Source organism: Colius striatus, chromosome 5 (genome assembly GCF_028858725.1).
Source record: "Colius striatus isolate bColStr4 chromosome 5, bColStr4.1.hap1, whole genome shotgun sequence".
In the NCBI taxonomy this organism is placed as follows: Eukaryota; Metazoa; Chordata; class Aves; order Coliiformes; family Coliidae; genus Colius; species Colius striatus.
Genome location: NC_084763.1, coordinates 29,214,431 through 29,228,993, shown reverse-complemented (window position 1 = coordinate 29,228,993; position 14,563 = coordinate 29,214,431). Strand labels below are relative to the sequence as shown.

At 33.4% G+C, this 14,563-nt stretch overlaps 1 protein-coding gene across 1 annotated transcript in view; it reads right to left on the bottom strand.

Annotated features, from left to right (window-relative positions):
- DGKB (diacylglycerol kinase beta) overlaps nucleotides 1–14,563 on the bottom strand; it is a 324,193-nt gene that overhangs the window by 136,990 nt on the left and 172,640 nt on the right. The window lies entirely within an intron of this gene.

Here is a 14,563-nt window from a genome sequence, read left to right as displayed (position 1 = left end):
CAGCTCAACAGGCTTTGATTTTGCAGATCAAGGTTTAAACTTTATCCCTAGAACACCCTGCCTATATATTACCTTTATTCTCTATGTTAACAAGGGACTTTCAGCTAATGATTGCTACACCTTGAGAAATCATGAAGTTCAGAAATATTTTAGAAATGCAATATTTTGGATGTCTTATAAACACATAAAAAAAAAATATCTAGAATCAAACGTTGCACAAAATGCCATTCAAAATAGCTATTTACCATGACAATTGTTGTGAATGGTCTATTTAGAAAAGGAAAACTGTGGTCAAATGTTTCTAAATTGTTGACTTACAGGGTTATAGTGCTATTTTTGATAAATTTCTGGGCAAAAGCACAGGGTGATCTTTGTCACATGATTTATTTTAGATTATAAGAAATGTATTTAATATCCAAGGATGATTAAAAAAATCCAATGATATTAAAATTGTATTTTATAAATCCCTTCATAACTGAGTATATAATATTAATCTAATGCCATTAAATCAGTCAGTGTTGCATCCCCTTCTGTAAATGACCGGACATTTGTCCTTCTCAGTATGTATATTTAGTACATTAGAAAAAATATTCCTCCACTTGTTCCAAAATGGCAATAAAAAGAAACTGATTATATTTTACTTGTCCATGAAAAATGGCCCCACAGCAACCTGAATTTGAATAAGCTGGTATATCAAATACATACATGGAACCGTGCCCACAAAGTAGGGTTTACAAGAATATATGTACAAATTAGACGTTTGCAATATTTAATAACTCAGTGAACTCTTGCTAATGTAACACTTTTTTTCCCCTGCATTCAGTTATTTGAAATGGAAATAATTTCTAGCCAGAACATGCCGTTCTTCTAGTGTTTAACCCAGCTCTCCTTTATCAACAGACTGATCCTAACTGCTGTAATGAAATATCTCAGACCTTGAAAGTTTGCAACACACTATTGAAATGCCAAGATATATTTGCAAAGACAGTTTTTCTTCTTTAGTTTAAGACTGATTTCACATCTTTTGTAAACAAGAACAAAATAATAAACAATTTCTTTCCCTCATTCCCTAGAATAAGACTTGAATTGAATTAAGTAAAAAAAAATCTTATTCGAAGTGATGGAACTGGAACACTTAAGGGCATTTTAAATGATTTGAGCCTGCATACTTCCCATGTTGGGCTTAGGCCAGGAAGTTAGTTTTAAGAAGCCTTTAATACTGCACGAATCCCATACAAAGGAGATTGGCTTCATTGTTCTAAAACTTAAGGTCAGTAGATATTTAACTGATCTAATATGATAGACATGAGACCTGATTGTTTAGATGTGAACCACTTGTTTCACATTCATTGTTATTTTTCTGTTGCCTCTATTTGACTCTAGAATCACTGAAAAACCCAGTCTGTGTGCATTCTACCTCAACAGTAACTGTGTTTAGTTAAAATAGAGAATTAATCACTGCCAATATCTTTTTTTTTTCAGACAGTGCTTCAAGTTTGCAGTGGAATTAGAAAATGATTGTTAATTTACACATACATGATAATTTTACGTGACTTAAGAAAGATTAAATAGAACAATCAGAAGCGACAGTGGAAGAAATCAAATCAGGATATGAATGAGCGCTGTGTTATACTATAAGTGTTCCTGCAAAACCTAATGCTAATACTTAAACTCATCAGTTAATCACTTCCAATATTCTTTTTCAAATATTAACCTTTTAAAAAGTTGAATTAGCTTAAGAATAACTTGATATATTATTAGGATTCATTTAAAATGTCTATGCAAAAAAGAAAGGTTTTCTTTTTAAACAGTTTTTAATTATTATGAGGCTTATATGAAGAGGAAAATATATTTTAACAAGCATCCACACAAGTGGTCTGATTATGTTATTCTAATCTGCAAACCTAATTATCACCTTCTTATGGAGTATAAGGAACAGCTTTAGAAGAAAATTAATGTATCCTATCAGTGGGACAGTTTGTCACTTTATTAAATAATCATCTTCTTTGCAAATAAAATTGTTAGAAGCTTCATTGTACTAAGGAAAAATAAAACTCCTCACACCATTACGTATTAAAATTAACTTCCCATCGTTTCTTTAATGGTCTATTAAGCCTTCACCATGGTGGATTATGAAGCATAAATGAGGATATCAACTGTTTCTAAAACTGTAAGAAACGTGTATTCTTTATTACTTATTCTATGTGTATTCTTTATTACTGAGAGTTACAATTTAGCAAACACTTAAACTATTTTCACTAGGCTCCAATGTAGAAAGTGTATGTTAAATTTGAAGTAGATAATGTATTTTTTTCTTCTTTTTGATCTAAAAAATAAATAAACTGTGCTGAAAAATCTGACATCTCTTTATGTCTACCTCTTTTTCCATAAAACAGATGATCCACATTATGTATTTCAACCTAGAAGACAAAACCAACTCAAATGTAATTTGAAGAGTTGCCAAAGATGCCCTTGGAATAAATCTTTAGACTGACCTATGACATGAGAAGTGGAATTCTTGACAGAAATATTTAATATATCATTATTTAAGATATCATTCTACCTAACATCAAAATTTCACCTTCAAATATTCAAAGGCTTTCTGTAGCATAACTGCAGAATGTCACAGCTTGCAAATACATACAGGATTACAGCTTGTGAACAAATAAAGGATCACACTGATTTGCCCTGTGATGAAGAAATTCTGTTGGGCCTACTAATAACTAAAGATTTGCTTTCATTGGTCATTGCAGTAAAAAATCTGGTGCAGATTGTTGCCTTTTATTTTTCTTCTCCTCTCAGAATGCCTATTATGACTTCCATGTAGATAACCTGGATTATTTTTAGCTGTCTTTGATTAGGTTGTATTATTCAGTGAAACAAAAAACTACATAAAATTAAGATAATGTTAATGGAATTTTCATCTAGAAAGAGTTGTTAGCTAACAGATAGAATATCATCTTAAAGCTACATTTAAAAACGTTCTTATCCACCCCTTATTAACTATCTTTGCTGAGCCTGGGATTTAGGCAATACCGTTTGTGTATACTGTATTTGCACTAAAGGCTTGAACTCCAACACCTCAGGGAAATGCTCATACCTTTGCAATTGAACCCACAGTTTTCAATGTTACCTGCTGAAGTTTTCACCCTGGCAGCATGACTGTAGAATGAAGACATCCCTTGGATGAAGCTATACTGTATCCACCAGTTTCAAGTTGTGTAGGTGTTAAACACATAAGAAAAACCCTCAGGTCTTCTCTCATAAAGCAACTTGCACTGAGGCAGCACAGAGGGAGAAGGTGATTCTTTATCAGAGTTTTGAAGTTGGGATTCTCTCATTGAAAAACAAGCACTGCAGCTCTTTGGACAATAATGACTGTGGGAGACGCAAAGCTCCCTTCCTGCCACTGAGGAAGGTTCTGATTTTTTAATCTAAAGTAGCTTTCTCTTTAAACAGGAAAAATGTTTTCATGTCAGGGAAACTCTTTCCTGCCCAGCACTATCACCTAAGATAGCTTTACTAGCTATGTACTTTTTCTTCCTTCCAGAAACTGGGATATTTTGCTCTAATGGACAATCCAGAATTTCATAAGGTAAAGAATTATAAAGACACTGATTTTATTTTAGTATAATCTGATACAGTTAAAAGTCCATCTACTGGGTTGTGGGCAAGGTATATCCAGCCGTCAAATATGTACAATATTCTGTGATATTATACATAGGACATTACCAGTACACTGTAAAAGGCAGTAAGTCTGAAATACTGGAAGGTTGCTTAATTTTAATGTACAAGACAGTACTTGAGTTAATGAAACACACCATAAAGTCCATGTTTTTATGATAAACTCTACTTCTCTGCATTTTTAACTTATAAATGTGAAGATCAAAAGCATACCTTATAACAAAAGGTGAAAAACATAAAAGCTCAACATATATCAAGATTCCAGTGAAACACTCACTGACTTATCAGAACTTCTTTTTCCAACATGTTTGGGTTTATTCTCAAATCTGAATTATTGGAGAACAGAACAAGATAATATTCAGCATTAAGTATTTCAAGTGCTCTCAAAAAAAAAAAAAAAAAGGACAGCAGTTATTTAGTCTGCAGTGCCATTGATACTTTTCCTCATACTTCTGAATAGACTTTAGTGAGGAAGAAACACCTCTAAGCCTTAATTTCACTTTCTCATTTTTTACAGGATGCATTGGACTTTCATTTCTACATGCTTTAAGAAAAAAAAAACAACCCAAACCAAAACATCTCTAGAAAGGCTCTCAGACTTTGCACCATACAACAAAATCTTGGCACAGAAACTGAATACATCCTCTTCCAGGTTACAGGTTTTAGAGAGCTACTATTTCATGATGCTAAATGGAGATACTTATGGTTTGATTACTTAACTTTACATTGACAAATGCATCTTTTCATAGAAAAGAAAAGTGTTACGAAATATACAGCAAACACTTCAGAAAAAACAATAGTTGTACCAAATAAAGCAACATTTCAGAGTTCAAGTAAGAAACATGGCTGAAAAACACTTACTTCTTGCTCTGTCAGCTTCTCCATTTTCCTTTTTATTAAAACACTAAACCATGAGCATTAAGTAGCTCCTAATTTAGCTTTATAATAAAAATTGAAATCCTTCCTAACCAAGAGTATAGTTTTGTTGAAATCTGTATCCTTGATTATCTTGTAAGGTGCAGGAACAAAGTAAAGTCATGAAAGGCAAAGAAAAAAAGGAGTCAAAAGCAGAAAGACAAACGAGAAGTCATCAGATGCCAAAGGAATGAAAAAGTAGGCCAAAGATTAATGTACCTTTTAACAAGAACAAATTTATAAATTAAAATTCAAATCTCAAATCTTTCTTCCACTTGAGACAGCTAAAAACACTTTTAATGATCAAGGATAATGTGGGAGATTAGTGACCACTGCACACAGTTTGTCCGATACTTAACAGCCTCTCCACTTTGTAATGGAGCATGCATCCAAGACTGAGGAGCTAGTGCTGAGATGGCTCTGGAAGTACAAGCAAGACACAATAGTGGTATGGTCTTGTGCTTGTGGTAGTCTGAATCTACTCTAAACTTCAGAAGAACATGTGGTCTTGTGCTCCATGCAGATCTTGCAGTAGTATCCAGCTTAGAAGAAGACCTGCAGGTCACTACACAGGTCAGCTCTGACCATGAATAATTCTGAGAAACTGGCAGTCAGAGAAGGTTCAGAATAGCCCTGACAGATATTTTCTTTCTGTAACTAGTTCTCCATTTGGCAGTGCTTGCTATGTCTGACTAATATGTCTCTCCAACAGGGTCTGTTTTGCATCCTATCTATCTATATCCTTTATCCTACAATTTTAGTCTCTTCAAGCATTGTAGGTGATGTCACAGGAGTTTTGGTAGAGAGAAGAAAGACTTATAAAATATGACAGATTGCAAATACTTTAGATTAGTGGCTGTGCTTTCTTATTCTAGTTTTAACAAAAGCAGTTGAGACTCTCATTCTCCTATGCAGATACCGGTATACTACAAAGAAACCATCATCTTTGTAGCAAGTGTGTCCAGTTTGATATTTATTTCACTTGCGTGAATAAAGTAGTGGATAAATCTTGATAGTAATTTAAGCAACATAATTAAAAACTCGGTCTTTCACAAGACTATCAATAATACAAAAATGCTTCTTCACAGAGATAATACTCTGGCAACAAACTCTCACCTGCTTACCTGTTTTCTGCATTTCTGCCATGGTTGCAACTATTATGTTGTTTAGTGATTAAGACACTTCCCAAGTCAGAGAGAGTGTCTGATTGCTCCTTGTCAAAAAGGGCAACTGAACCTCAAACTCCTTCATCCTGGCTGATGGCTCTCAATATGAAGCCCGTATATAAATAGTCCCATAGCTGCAAAGGCATGGCTTCTGTGCAGCTTTGCTACTGCAAGTCTTTTTTTGAAGCATAAGCCCTGCTTAGTTATGTCAATCCACTTGGGTTTAATTTTTAAAAGTCCACAACAATTCAACAGTTAAATTTATGTTCCCAAAACATTTTCACAACACATTCACACTGTAATTCTCTACGAAATCAAAGTTGCTAAACATATTGAAGACTTCATTGAGAATGAGTTGTTAGCTGTGTCATACCAGCAGGAAGAACATATTTCTTTGATTAATGTACTTTTTTTTTTCTTTGAATATCAACAAAATCTTGATAAAGAGCGAGATTGACAGTTTAACACTGCCTTCAAGTCTTTATTATCAAAATCTAAATCACTTAAGATCTTCTGTTACTTCTGCTGATACTGTAGTTATTAACATATCATCACAACTAAAAGAAAAAAATCCAAGTATTTCAGCTCATAAAAAAATCAATGCTGACCTTGTTTTTAATACATTGTGAGTACAAATATTCTAACCACAGAGAAAATTCTTCAGTTGGCCATTATACTCCCAACTCACAACTTACTTTTCCAAAGAGCATTCAGTGCCTTTAGACATCTTCATAATTGGCTCAAAAATAGCAGGCTACAAGAAAGGTTAACAGACTTTGCTGTTCCTCATATGGACAAATCTTTATTAAAAATATTGTAACTGAAAGGTTCTCAAGAACCAGGAAACCATATTACTTGCAGCTGTTCCCTAAGTCCAAAAAGCAAATCTAACAGACAGCCTCTTCCTCTGATGACTAAATCAAAATCATGGATTCAAACGATAACCTGCTTCTGAATTTTAGGCACATCAGTCAGGAAAACAATTTAATGTAAATGTAATATGATGTTAAAATACTGTATTAATTTCTTAACCTATGGAACTATATTAATTGTTGGCATATCTAAGCACACTTGCAGGAATTAAAACCGGTAGTAACTTGAAAACTCTGCAAGCTTAATAAATTCCGAGTAATTACTAGGTAACAAGTTTTATGCCAAGTGATTTTCTCCTTTTCTACTATGATCCATTTTATGCCACGATATACAAACACACTACAGGCATCCAGCTCATCCTCACAATAACTATCAGTAATTCAAAATTCTGTGATTATCGTTCATTATCATATTTCTGTTTATCATCATATTTAATGACTACGGTTCATTAAAGCTTCAAGAAATAATACTACAACAATATGTTCCCCGCATATTTCTTTGACTGCCTTGTGTCTTGACACTTTCCCCAGAGTCTTCCTTCTGGGCTTTTTGGGCTGGAAGAGGAGGATATTCTGATCCGTTAGTCAACAACTTGACAAGTACGTTATCGATCTTAACTCTTTCATTTCATGTACTATCATCCAACTGCATCTATCATACAATTTTCATACAAATGCATTACATGAATTGCTCTATGTTATTAAAAAACAATATTTTCAAAATATTTTCTTTAGAAGAATATATCTTGTGTTAATAAGAAATCAATAAGAACTTTACTTGAGGGATATCCACAGATACACAAGATACACAAATTATATTTAACTGCATAGTGTGAGTTTGGAAATACTTCCGCCTTTGCATATATCTTACAAAGGGATATGTAACCCATTGTAATAAAAATAAGAGACTGAAAATCAAATCAGAAAGCACCCTGATTATTTACATGAAAATACAGAGACATAAGGCAGGCAAAGGAAATAGAAACAGAACAAAGATGAAAACAGAAATGTTATCTGAAGTGATGGAGATGGTTATACAGGCTCTTTATCAGATAGATTAAATACTTAAAATCACTTCAGTTATATAATTAGTAAAGATAAGAACTATAGGCTACTTAATCAGGGTCAGGCATATTGGTTGAAAGGATTACTTTTCAGGTAATTTATTTTAAAAAAAATGGTGAATAGTAATGCCTAAAATATGGTTAGAAAGAGAATAATACATATATTTTTTAAGTGTTTTTTTTTTTTTTCCCCCCCCCAGTGATCTAAGTCTCTTTAATATGGCACAACCTAATTTTAATTCAGAGTGCAGATCTGGAAGCCTGAGGTATATTAGTTATAAGATTATGGATCTGAAGTAAATCTACCTGAAGTAAATCTAGGACTCAATTTCCCATGACTTAAAGCACAAGGCAAGTAAAAGCACATACTGTATATCATGTCAGTCTGTGCTATACTAAAGGAGTATTTGGGCTCTCCTCATTATCCATGGGTACTGTATTATATGCCTGGATAACAAGATTCTCCAAATATAGGAGCTTAATTACTGGAAGTAGAGAATGAAAAAAAATAAAAGTCCCATAAAGTACCTACAGTTCAGAGTAAAGTTTTTTAATGTTGTGATTAAATTTTAATTTCTTTCTACTAAAGAATAATGTGTTTATGTTTATTAAATAGGAAGTGTAAAATTTATTTCTTAACAATTCATTTAATTGCTTTTAATGGCTTGAATATTGTCAATAGTGTTACATGTAAGTGCACTGTGGCCACTTAGCAACCTTGACTGGATTTTATAAGAAGGTTCTGTTGGTTTGGCAATATATATTAGAAATGCCTGATGCTTAACTGTTTATAAAACCCAGCATCTGTTGTAAACATGAAATATGTCCAGATGAACCTTATGTAAAGATTTGTCATTTACTTCAGATAAATGAAAATTACTTTATCTAAAATCAAGTTTTGAAAATTAGCTGCAAATTTACATTGTTAGCCTTCACTAGTTCTATTTTCCCCTCCAAAAAAACCAAGCAATATTTGATAAAAACTAATAATATTATCATGCATTTTATTTAATGAATAGTGTATGCTCATGAAAATGAGGGAAAATAACCTTATTCATATTCGATCCTACTTTAGCAGTAAGCAATAAATAATAAGCTATAGTTTAATAGTTTTGTTGCAGTCTTTTTCATATCTGTTATATATTCCCTTAATATATGAATTTACTGCTTCTGTAGCCAGAAACCTTTTTCTATCATTGTCTTATTATTTTTTATTTCAAATGTTGTGACTAAACAGTGGAAGGGTCTGACATTTAATTCCTGTAAAGTTAAGCTTGTCTTTAATGTATTGTAACAAAAGGCAGTAGTTGTAATTAACTAAAGAATGTACAGAACACCCTCCAACAGGCACTTCAATCCACATAAAAGATTCAATGACTTACTCTGAGCAATGAAATATCATCTACAGTAAACTCCTTTACCAGTCTGACATCAGCTCAAGAAAATTAGATTTTATTTGCCATGGCATATAGCATATATCCATACGCTGTTGTGACTCAACAGTTTGTTACTTGCACAGTACATACTGGGCTAATCCCTCTGTATGATTGTTCACCATGTTAAACAATCCTTTCTCCTAGACAATGCAATGATTTTCACCTGGCTATACATTTTATTTGGCAATTTCTAAAGCAACTGTTTCTTTAAAAACTGGGTATCATTACATATCTTTAAAACACATATCTTTCCTTAAAGAAAAAAAAACCTTAGCATCTGATATAGCACACTGCTCCCAGACATGTACTTTGAAACCACAAGAGATGCTCAGGACTTAGGAATACCTACTTAAAATACATTTTATACAGCACAATGCCTCTAGTACTCATGAGTCTGAACCTATGGTTTCCCAATCACACTATCTTGCCAGAGAGCCACCACAGAATCATGTTGAAGAGAGTCAGAAGTCTCTCAAGCAGAGGGCCTTAGCACAGTAACATTTTCTAGAGAAATTATAAAAATATGGAATCTTGTATCAGAGAGAGGTACAGGTATTGCAGACACAGACTGCTGTCATTTTTCTCTGTAGACAAGAGACATAGGTAGGCCAAGTCAGCATTACACTCCAACTATATTCTTTTGTCCCAGCTCAGTAAACTCAAGCACACATTATACAACTTCAGGCATTTTTTCTAAAGATGAGCTACAGCGTTTGAAGTCTGACAAAAGAATGTGTTGATCTTTTTTTTTCCCCTGTCTATAAACATTATAACCAAGAGCTAGAAAGAGTAGGTTGTTTAGCTACAAGCCATCTCTTGCTCATGTAGAAATATTTCACACTCCAGTGTACATATTTTCACATTGTGTTGCTTCTTCTGAAGGCTACATTTGCAATAATACTGCTTCTGTTTGGCAGTATTGTTCCCTAGAGTATCTTTTATGAAGAGAAACCCGTGGGTTCAATGGGACAGGTAACAAATGTCTGCAGTCTGCTCTCTCTGTGAGGCCAGGAAGATAGGAGGGGTTGAAGGAAAGAGGCTCAAATGTCCACAATTCAAGTTGAACACTTTATGTTGAAAATTAGTATATTCACTGCAAATACACAGTTGTCACTCCACCCAAAAGAGTCTCTCACCTAACCTGAAAAACTGGAAGAATAATGAACATATCAAAGTTTTGACTTTTCAATTCAAACGTGAAATAAGCTAACTTTGAAACATAGGCTAAGCACACCTAAGAATTGAGCATTTTATTCACCCCATGACAAAGAAATGTGCTTATAGCTGAGGCTGCCTCATGCCAAAAAAAGGAGACAGTTTGCATACATATGTTTCAATCTCAGTCACTAAACTGTAACTAGTACTTCACTTCAACAGCAAGTGATTTGGGGAATCTCCAGTATTCAAGTCGAATAACTTTCTTTGCTGCCAGGCTGGATTATAAATCTTTTACATTAAAGCTTTTGAATGCAGTAATGGTGTTTCCATGACATCATTTTTTCTGCCTTTTTTTTTAAGTCGGTCAAGATATGAAACTATGATAACTGCATTTTATAGTGCTGTACTCAAGTTGAGACAGACAGAAGAATTTGCTAAAGATTCATCTGCTATTTCTCCCAACTTTCTTTTCCTGTAGTCTTTCTAGATTAAACCAATGTCACGTAACATGTAGATCAAAACAAAAGTGTAACTACCTTCACTTATATTCCTTAAAAGGACACTTATTCTCTTGGACACCACGTGCACAAAGTAAATCAGTACTTCCTATTATTTAAAAATTTCCTTAGCATTCAGGGGCATAGACCTAACAAAATAAAACCATAGTTAAGCAAGTCGAAAGGGAATCTCAAATGTGTATGGTCAGGGACATGATACAAATTGCATTACTAGGATGAGGAGCTTTTCCTTCTCTAGGATTTCTTCATAAAAGATGAAAACAGTTTGATGTTTTAAAAACTCAAAGGTGATGTACTTCAGACTGTAAATGCAGTTTATAAATCCTACTTTAGTTTACTGAGACTAAGACTGGGTGCCAGAGAGTTAAATTAGCAACTTAGTCAAATTTAACTGAATATTAATTTACAATAGTTAATACCAACTTGATTTTTTTTTTTTTGTAGCATATTCTTTGTTTCCCTCTATATATCAGTCACATAACTCATACATCTGTTATCCCCAGCATTGAGTCTGTGATATTTACACAGATCTCCCTGCAGGGCATTTTAGCCTAACTGAATCATTCTTTCAACAGTAAGTCCTTGTTTTAATGATATCGTTACTTGAAATGCTGCCTTTTGCAAGTGTTCTCCCCACTACAGTTAATGCAGCCATTCCACAATGAAATCAGAAAACCTGACTCTACTCTTAAGCGGGAAATGCTGGGAAGTGAACTCTGTTTTCTCAAGCACAAAGTTCTAGGATAAGCTTCTGCACAGTGAGTAATATGACAGCTGAGATTCTGGGTTTTATGAACACATTTAAACCTTAATGCAATGTCACTACTGGTTTCTGATAATATGTGTTAATGATTATGAGATATGATTACTTAAAATGGCATATTAGGATTCATTCTTTTGACAGAGATGGAGATGTTGCTGGGTTCTCATGTCCACTCTATTTGACCATTACCAGAAGAATTACTCTTCTCCTGCAGATCCATTTTTAGAAACAATTAATGAATATTCTAAAATAACTGTTGGACATTTGTGATGAGCATTATTTGGAAAGCAATATGGAGCCACTCCATATTGCAGCTTACAAGCACAACATTTTCAAGTGATTAAGGTATGTATCAAGCATTTTTCAGTGAAATTTAAGCTTCTAAACACAGAAGACTCATTTGACAAAGACACTTGATTTCAATCTAATATGTAACTGAAACAAACAAGTACTTCATTGAAAAGAAATATCACAAGGGAGCTGCTAAGCCATTTGAAGATTTAAGAAACAACAGATAATGTGGATTTTTAATTCATGAGTATTTAAACATACTTAATCTTATCTGTAGAGGTCTCTTCAAACTCCTACCATTCTGTGATTCTACGGGATTTTTCCAAAGACCCGAACATCTAATTATGTCTAGGTAGTTTAGAAATACACCATTTTCATTTATTTAGTTCTATTTTTAACAAGTCTTTGTGTCCAAAATCTATGAACACTGCAGTTTCAAAATGAGTCAGAGTTCCTAATCATTAGTCACCTGCTTTGAAAGTAATCAACAATACTGGCTAGTAGTCATTAAAAAGTCCTTCTAAGCCCTGTGATATGCTCTTGTCTTCATTTTGAGAAGGTAAATGAGTACAGAAAGAGTCTGCTTTCACATACGAATAAAACGTGTCTGGAGTTTCCCTATTGGCATGCTCTATTTACAAATGTATCAATTTACAAAATGAATCAATGTCAAGTAATGCCCTTAGGAATTTGAGGATCATTACCAGTATTTAAAGCAAAAGATTCTTCTAACCCAAACTTAACCTAACTTATCTCACTGAAGCAAATACAACATCTTTGGGTTTCCAAAGAACTCCACACGTAGTATAAGTTTAAATTTTCTCCTCGGTGAGAAAACTGTTAGATATTAATTTTCAGCATAGAATCTCAGTGCAAAGATCTGCTTTACAAAACTGAATGATAGCTGTGTGAGCTGAAAATCTTGGAAAAATCAGGCAAAAGAAAACTAATATAAAACTACAAAAGAATAATTTATTTAAATCCCAAGATACATGCCCGTTACAATGCAGGTTTTTCAAATGAGTAATGTGCGATTTTCAAGTTAGCGAGTGCTATTAACTATGGACTCAACTATGGATGAGTTGAATTGTACTTGCTGATCACTTAATTACATAGAAACTTCCACAGTTCAGTGAACTAGGTCTTGTGGTTTATCAGACATCTAAAAGAAAACACCGATGGAACACTATGGAGTCTTGTCACATGCAGATAACTGTTAGTGCAACAAATTACCTGTTCACTAACATAATTTGGAAAATGCTATTCAACTAAAACAGAAATCCACTACTCAAAAGATGAAATATTTTAAAACATCAGTTTCTATTACAATGCTTTCCTCTAGTCTTTACATTCTTTTTTAGAAATGTATCATCTTTCAGAATAGTCTTTCGATACCTATGGAATCATTGCTTTTTTCAAGTTCTTTCAATATCACAGTACTGAAGCACATAGGGACTGGAACTATATATTTTTGTAATTAATTTCCTTAAGATAATGTTAGAAACATCAGGTTCCTTAAAATATAGATGAATTTCAAGGTGAGTCTGCTAGCAGATGTTATTAATGGCATATGATTTATTGTGACATGAAATCTGATCTGAAACTCATGTTATTAGCTGGGCTTTTTATAAATTATAATTGCCAACTGCTGAAAATATGCAGAAAGACCACTGATAAACCAGCTTAATCTTCAGGGTCTAGAATATCTACATTTGTTAAATGTCCAATATCTCTAATCCTTCTGAATTGGTATAATACATTGGGATGTACAGATCAGGCTCAAGTTCAGATCTTTTCATATTATAATTCTTTCAGAATGAGAAACATCTGTGGTAGGAAGAGGAGGGCACAGAAAATAAATGTTTACTGTGGAACTTCAAAAGAAATACATACTCATTGCATAGATGTTAAACAGATTGAATATTGAAGAATAAAGACCCCATCTTTGACTGTTAATCATAAAATTTATACCTAAACAGTAAGAAGTTAGATAATATTCAAATATATTCAAATATCATTCTGTACAGTTCTAAGACGAGAGCACAAACAACATAATTGATCTTCCTAAGGTCTATGAACATTTTCATCTATACAAGACTTTCCAAGTCACCCCCATGGAAAATTAAACAAAGTCTATGGGTAGGCTTACAATGACAAAATACTTCTGTTAATATCTATTTCTAGATATTCACTGTTTTTCCCAATAACTTTGTATCTTATTTCCCTCTCCCCATGTGCCTTTAAATGTTACTGCAAGTCTCTGAAATGTTGCTTTTACCCATCATAACCCATGTGCCAAATTATCTAAATAAGAAGAGACAAACATAAGCATTGCATTATGAATATTATCTACTCAACAACCCAGACACTGAAAGGAGAATTTATAGTACATGTTGTAATACATTTTTTAATCTCTAGAAAAACTCTTCAATAACATTGCAAATCCAAAAAGCAATACAAAGAACAGATGCAAAGTCTCTTTCCTGACTTTTTTACATATCCAAGGTTGTTTAATGATAAAAGCATTAATGTGTAAAATGGCATTCGCTTGCCTTTACTAAAAGTATATATGGAAGAGCCCGCTGTCAATGTACCAGTGTGCGTGTGGGAATGAAACATAAGGATCACCATCTGTAGCTGTCTAATAAGTGTTCTTCAGTGCTTTAATGGCAAAGTGTCAATTCAGAGATCCTCAG